The 6,185-nt window shown below is 34.0% G+C and overlaps 1 non-coding gene across 1 annotated transcript; it reads right to left on the reverse strand.

Annotated features, from left to right (window-relative positions):
* Positions 1-3,951: 3,951 nt before the first annotated feature.
* LOC122115584 lies at positions 3,952-4,054 on the reverse strand. The gene has a single exon (XR_006148802.1). It is a non-coding gene; the product is annotated as a U6 spliceosomal RNA (small nuclear RNA).
* Between the last annotated feature and the right edge of the window lie 2,131 nt (positions 4,055-6,185).

Genomic DNA, 6,185 nt, shown 5'->3' on the forward strand with positions numbered 1-6,185 from the left:
ATCAGAAAGAAAGCTACCATCTCATTTTTGAGGAAATGGAAGATCTTGGAAATAAATCATATTAAGTGAAGTAAGCAAGACTTAAAGAAACATAGGTCCCATGGTTTCTTTTATTTGTAATAATTAGTTTACATCAAGGATAATCTCATGTAGTTTAATTTGACATTTTGTTCTATGTTGAGCATGCAACATTATTGCTATATTGTTTGTTATTATTTCTACAAATAGGCAGGAATATTTAAAGAATTACGTTCATCTTATCCATTACTGAAGGAAGAACAAATAAAAGAGCAACCCCTACTCGGAAAAACAACTCGTACTAATTTAGCTTCATTCCTATGTAAGGCCAGTGTTTTCCCCTGTATCTTCATGTTGTACATTACGACTCTATACCGGTTCAACCAGTATATCTACTATCTTCTACATTGTGACCTAAATGCCACAGTAATTCCAATTTATTTTACTTTTTAAAAAATTTCTCTCTTAATGTTTGAGGTTGGTGTGTGTGTGTGTGTGTGTGTGTGTGTGTGTGTGTGTGTGTGTGTGTGTGTGTTTACAAAGATCAGAGTACATTATTTTTCTTCATTTAGAATACATCTTTCAGGTCATTGTAAGTTGTGGCTAATGGCATAAGTATCTTGCTATTTTAAGAATGAAACAGAGAACGATATTTGTGCATGTATCACGGTTGCTTTATTAGTCTGTAGTTGAACACTGAACTTCGATTTATATATTGGCTGTTGTTGTGAATGATGTGAATAACAATGAACTACAGATATATTTGAGTTACCCAGAGAGAAATAATCACATGATTGGTGGGGCAGATGATATTTTAACTTTGGAGTTCTATAGAAAACTGCATATTACTTTCTGCAAGGAGAACACTAATCTGTATTTTGAAGAAGAGTGTAGAAAATCTCCTTTTCTCCACACTCTCACCAACATTATTACCTTTGTTAAAGGTAATAAAGTGCCGGTTTTTGCTATGTGCAGTACCCCAGACTGGCCTTAGACTTATCCAACCTCCTAAATGCTTGGAATTAAAATCTTTTGCCACCACACCTGATTCCTTTGATCTTTTTGATAAAAGTTATAGTAGTTATGAAGTAGTATCATAGTAATTTTGAATTACATTTCTCTAATGACTTCTGCTCACAAAACATTAAGCCAGCATAGGAGTTGTATTAAACAACTTTGTAAACATACTGGCGATTTTTCAGGGCTTTAAGAAGAATATGTCTATTCAGAACTTTTGTCCATTTTTAATCTAGTTTCTTGTTAATCTCATCTTTAATCTCTCTATACAAAATCAATAATTAATTCAGAGTAGTAGAAAGGAAAAATATTAAGCAACTCCTATCATTTTCAATTATCAATAGCATGATATTTCTTAATCATTTTCTGTTGACGCTTGAGACTATATAACTCAATTTAGTCAGACTTTTTACAAGGCTGTATGTGTTTTATTTATTTTACATTGATTGTTCTTTCCAAAGCCTGTGTGTCTAATTTCCCTTGGTTTCTTTCAGTCTCAATTAGTTGAGGTGTCAAATGAAGAATAAGTGGAAGGAAGCAAACAAAAAAATAATATAGTTCATCTCATCTGATGATACCTCTACAAGAATGAGGAAAGAGTTGATCCAAGGACCTATGATAGGACATCAAAAAGAGAATTCATTTTTCTAGGTCTTTCTTATCTTTGTGATGTAATTTAAATAATGTAAAACACAATTTACTACTAAGATACTTTTATGTTTTATCAGTTTTGCACATTTTCATATGGACTTCACCTCAGTCTACAACATTCCTTCATCATTCTGTCCCTGATATTTTTACACACACAAGACATAAGATAACCAGTTTGATTTACAGCATGAGAAGTTATCCACCTGGCTTCCTTGGAAGCAGAGCATGGTCAATAGATAACATTACTTCTGATTGCTCACTACATGTAATGGTTTCTGTAATACTTATCACATTCTTTTTCATATTTTAAAAACTTCTGGCTAAACTCAAACTCATTCATAGACGTTTGTGTTAAGTATTTCACAAGTTTTATTTCCCTTAATTCTTAAAATAACATTTTCTATAAAGCTAATGTTATTACCATTTTAGTGTTTGGAAAAATTGTAATTAAAGGCAGTAAGTGCATGGCTCAAACACACACTTTGAGCAAAGAAATGAGTCAAAGTTTCCAAAAGTCTTTCAGCAATACACAAAAGGTAGGTAAAATCTCTCCATTCTCTTACACTCTCAATTCAATATTCATATTTCCAAGAAATAATAGCATAGCAATTATTGCCCATGGTGATAGTTTGCTGTTACATTTGGTCTTCAACACAGATTGTGTTGGTGACATTGGGTTATCATGCACAGAGCTGAGCTTATAAGAGAAAAATTTCTTCAGTCCCATAGTTCCTGTTTCCTTTTTAAAAAGTACTAAAACTTTTAAATATTTTCACTTATTGTGTTAAGAATCCAAAAAAACGAAAAAAATTTGCATATAATCACTCCAAAATGCTTTAAAAATAAATGATAAAACAGGACCCCGTGAAGTAAACTTTCTTCTACTTTTAAAATTATTCTAAAAGACTTGCGCTGGTTGGTCACATCTGTAAACCTAACTATTCGCCATATCAACACTGAAGCTAGAGATCTGTGGATAACAGTTGGAAACCAATGAGGGAAAAATAAATTCATAGGATTATTTTTCAAAAATTTCAATGAATTAGAAACAGGCCAGGAATGGAGATGTAGCTCATAGAGTAGCTCACCAATCTAGAGATTAAAGGCCTAGCAAGACTTTGAAGCCCTGATTTCAAACTCTGAGCACACCAACATACATGCAATTGGATGAGAACACACGCTCTTGCACACACACACACACATTCAAAATACCTTCATATTAGTGTTTTGCATTAATTTCTTTGTTAATAATTTTATATGAGTAAAATAAAGGAAATAAACTCTTCCATCTCAGAACATGTTATATGTTTTCTATTGTAAAATTCTGTACACAGGGGTCACATTTACATGAGCAAGGTAATGAGTACATTTCCTAACATGCATTGTTACCTCCTCCTTTATGTTCCCCTACCATCCCTTCCCTCCCACCTCTACAAGCACACTCCCCTCCCTAAGTACACTTCCCCTGCCTAAATTGTAAAGTTCATTTTTCATCATAGTGTCTTGTGCATCTCATTGTTATAATGGGTCAACCTGTATCCCTATTTAAGCATCTTGTTTTTTTCCTTTCCCTCCCCAAATTAGAGGAACGTATATACAAGATGTGGGCGCACCAACTTCAAATACAGTGTAAACGGGTTATAGCATGGGGGAGGAACATATAAAGAAACAAAAAAAACACATCACCTGTTATAAGTACGTAAGAATCAATAACAAGCAAGAGAAAACCACACGTGTGTTCCTATCTTGGGTTTGATTTGCCTAATTTGGTCATATGTGCAAAGCTTTTAACCTTTTCTGCTTATCTCAGACATAAAATAGTTATTAAAAATTAAGGAAAACATAGGGCCTATGTTTCTTTGGATCTGGCTTACATCACTTAATATTTTTTTCCAAGGCTTTCCATTTTCTAACAAATTGGGCGATGCCATTCTTTCTGAGGGAGGCATAGAATTCCATTGGTATAAATACCACATTTTCTTGATCCATTCATCTACTGAGGGGCATCTGGGTTGGTTTCAGATCTTAGCGATGGTAAATAATGCTGCAGTAAACATAGTTGTGCTGGTAGCTTTAGTGTGGTCTTGTTTGTGATCATCTGGGTAAATGCACAAAAGTGGGATTCCTGGGTCATAGGGGAGGTCTATGTGGAGTCTTTTGAGGAACCTCCATAGTACTTTCCAAAGGGTTGAATAAGTTTACACTCCCACCAAGAATGCAGTACAGTTCTCTTGTGGCTACATCCCCTCCAGCATCTGTTGTTGTAAAAGTATGGAATGGTTCAGGAATTTGCCTGTCATCCTTTCTCAGGGGCCATTCTAATCTTCTCTGTATTGTTCCAATGTTAGAGTACTTGATGCTGAATTGAGCATAGAACATTTTTTATATATAAAGTGTAATTTATTTTCTTAAACTAGACAATTCAACAAAAAGTAAGCTCAAAATAATTGCCATGAAATCTTAGAACCATGTACTTCTTACATAAGCACACATTTAAGAATAAAGACTGACATGTCAAAAACAAAATAATTCCAGATATTTGTTGTTCAAGAGATGTGTAAGAGGAGGAATTCAATTATTTTATACAAGGCACCTGTCATAATGAACACTGAAGCAAGTGTTAAGGTTTTTTTTTTTAAAGTTTTAATGTTTTAAACATATTTAATTTTGGGAATTTGCTTATGTATGCCAAAACTAGGACTGTTTGGCAGGACATAAATTTTTTGGGGGGTGGGAGTCTGCGAGTGGGGCCTGAACTCTGGGACTGGGCTCTGTCCCTCAGCTCTTCAGCTCAAAGCTACTGCTCTACCACTTGAACCAATGTGCCAGTTCCAACTTTTTTCTTTTTGCTTATGTGGTGCTGAGGAATCGAACCCAGGGCTTCATGCATGCAAGGCAAGCACTCTACCACTGAGCCACCTACCCAGCCCCAGGTCATAAAACTTTTTGATAAAGTATTTAAGATTTATGGTAGCAGACATATGCTACTAAGTATGTACATTTCAGAGTTTATAGAAATTTTACTAATGAGAAGTTGCAAAGTCTTTGTGTAAAGGAGCAGAATAAAGAGTTAAGACTTTTAACTACATAGTTTCTATTAAAAATATAGGGCTTCCTTATTTTAGATGTTAGTGAGGAACAAATGATGATATAAGCCATATACAAATGATGAGATGAGCCATAAATAGTAATCTTAATGGGTAACTTTAAAGACTGCTCATAGCCTATAAAACTCTTGTTGAACATCATAATCTTAGGCAGTTTTAAATGTACAGGAATATGAGAAAATAGTAAAATCTAATACGTAGTACCCTTCAAATACTGAAAACACTGGTAATTGTTTTGTTTTTCGTTTTATTAATCATTAATATTTAATTATTGGTCTTTCTTATTTGTAGCATTGTTTTCCTTGTTGTAATATAATACAACTTTTTGTAAGTCATCATTATGAAGTACTTGGAGAAGGTTACTGGGATGGCCAAACCATTTTTTATAGGTGCATGTGAATTTACGAAGAGGAAAATTAAGAACAAAATATTTATTTAAAAAGTTATCAAGTAGAGTCTGAATCAGGAATGTTGATAAATGTCCACACCTAAAATCTTACCCAGAGGCTGAAGCAGTGATTTTAAAGAGTTGAAGCCACAAAAGTGAGAGACTGTGTTTAGTTTTGTTTTATATTTTGATTTTGCTGGTAATGGGGCTTGAACTCTGGGTCCTACGTGCTGTCCCTCAGCTCAAGGCTAGTGCTACCACTTGAGCCACAACACCACTTCCATCTTTTTCTGCTTATGTGGTGCTGAGAAATCAAATCTAGGGCCTCATGCATGCAAGGCAAGCACTCTAACACTGAGCCACCTTCCAAGCACCTGACAGAATGTTTTTTAAAAAATCAATTATCCAACATTTGCTTTCTGCTTTGGGTTATGTTATTAAATATATGAATACCTTTTTATATCATTGTGAATTGTCATACTTCTGAATTTATACTAACTTCAACCACTTTATCCTTTTCAAAGTCATGAAATAGCTCAGAGTTTGCTTCCATGAAGATTGTTTTTACATTTAAAATTTCTCCTGAGACATTTTTATTTTTAACAAAATAACTTTATATTTTATTTTGATGGGTTATCATACATCAAATACCTTCAAATGTATATGTAGAGTCGAAAGACAGCAGTATGAATATTCTCATACTGCTCTTGTTTATCTGTTATACACTTTCAGTATTGTGATATTTCTCTTTCTCTTTCACTCTCCCATTTCCTCTCTTTCTCTTTCATGCTCCATGTCTGCTGCTCTTCTATGGTGAAAACTTTAAACACTTGAAAAAGGAAATCAAAACAGAACTTAGAAAATGGGAAAAACTTCCATGCTCCTGGATTGGAAAGATTAACATCGTGAAAATGGCAATACTTCCCAAGGCTATCTACAAATTTAATGCGATACCTATCAAAATTCCAACCTCATTCTTCAAGGAAATAGAAGAGGCAATCCAA

This window comes from Dipodomys spectabilis, unplaced genomic scaffold (assembly GCF_019054845.1).
Source record: "Dipodomys spectabilis isolate Male_0828 unplaced genomic scaffold, ASM1905484v1 ptg000121l, whole genome shotgun sequence".
NCBI classification, from domain to species: domain Eukaryota; kingdom Metazoa; phylum Chordata; class Mammalia; order Rodentia; family Heteromyidae; genus Dipodomys; species Dipodomys spectabilis.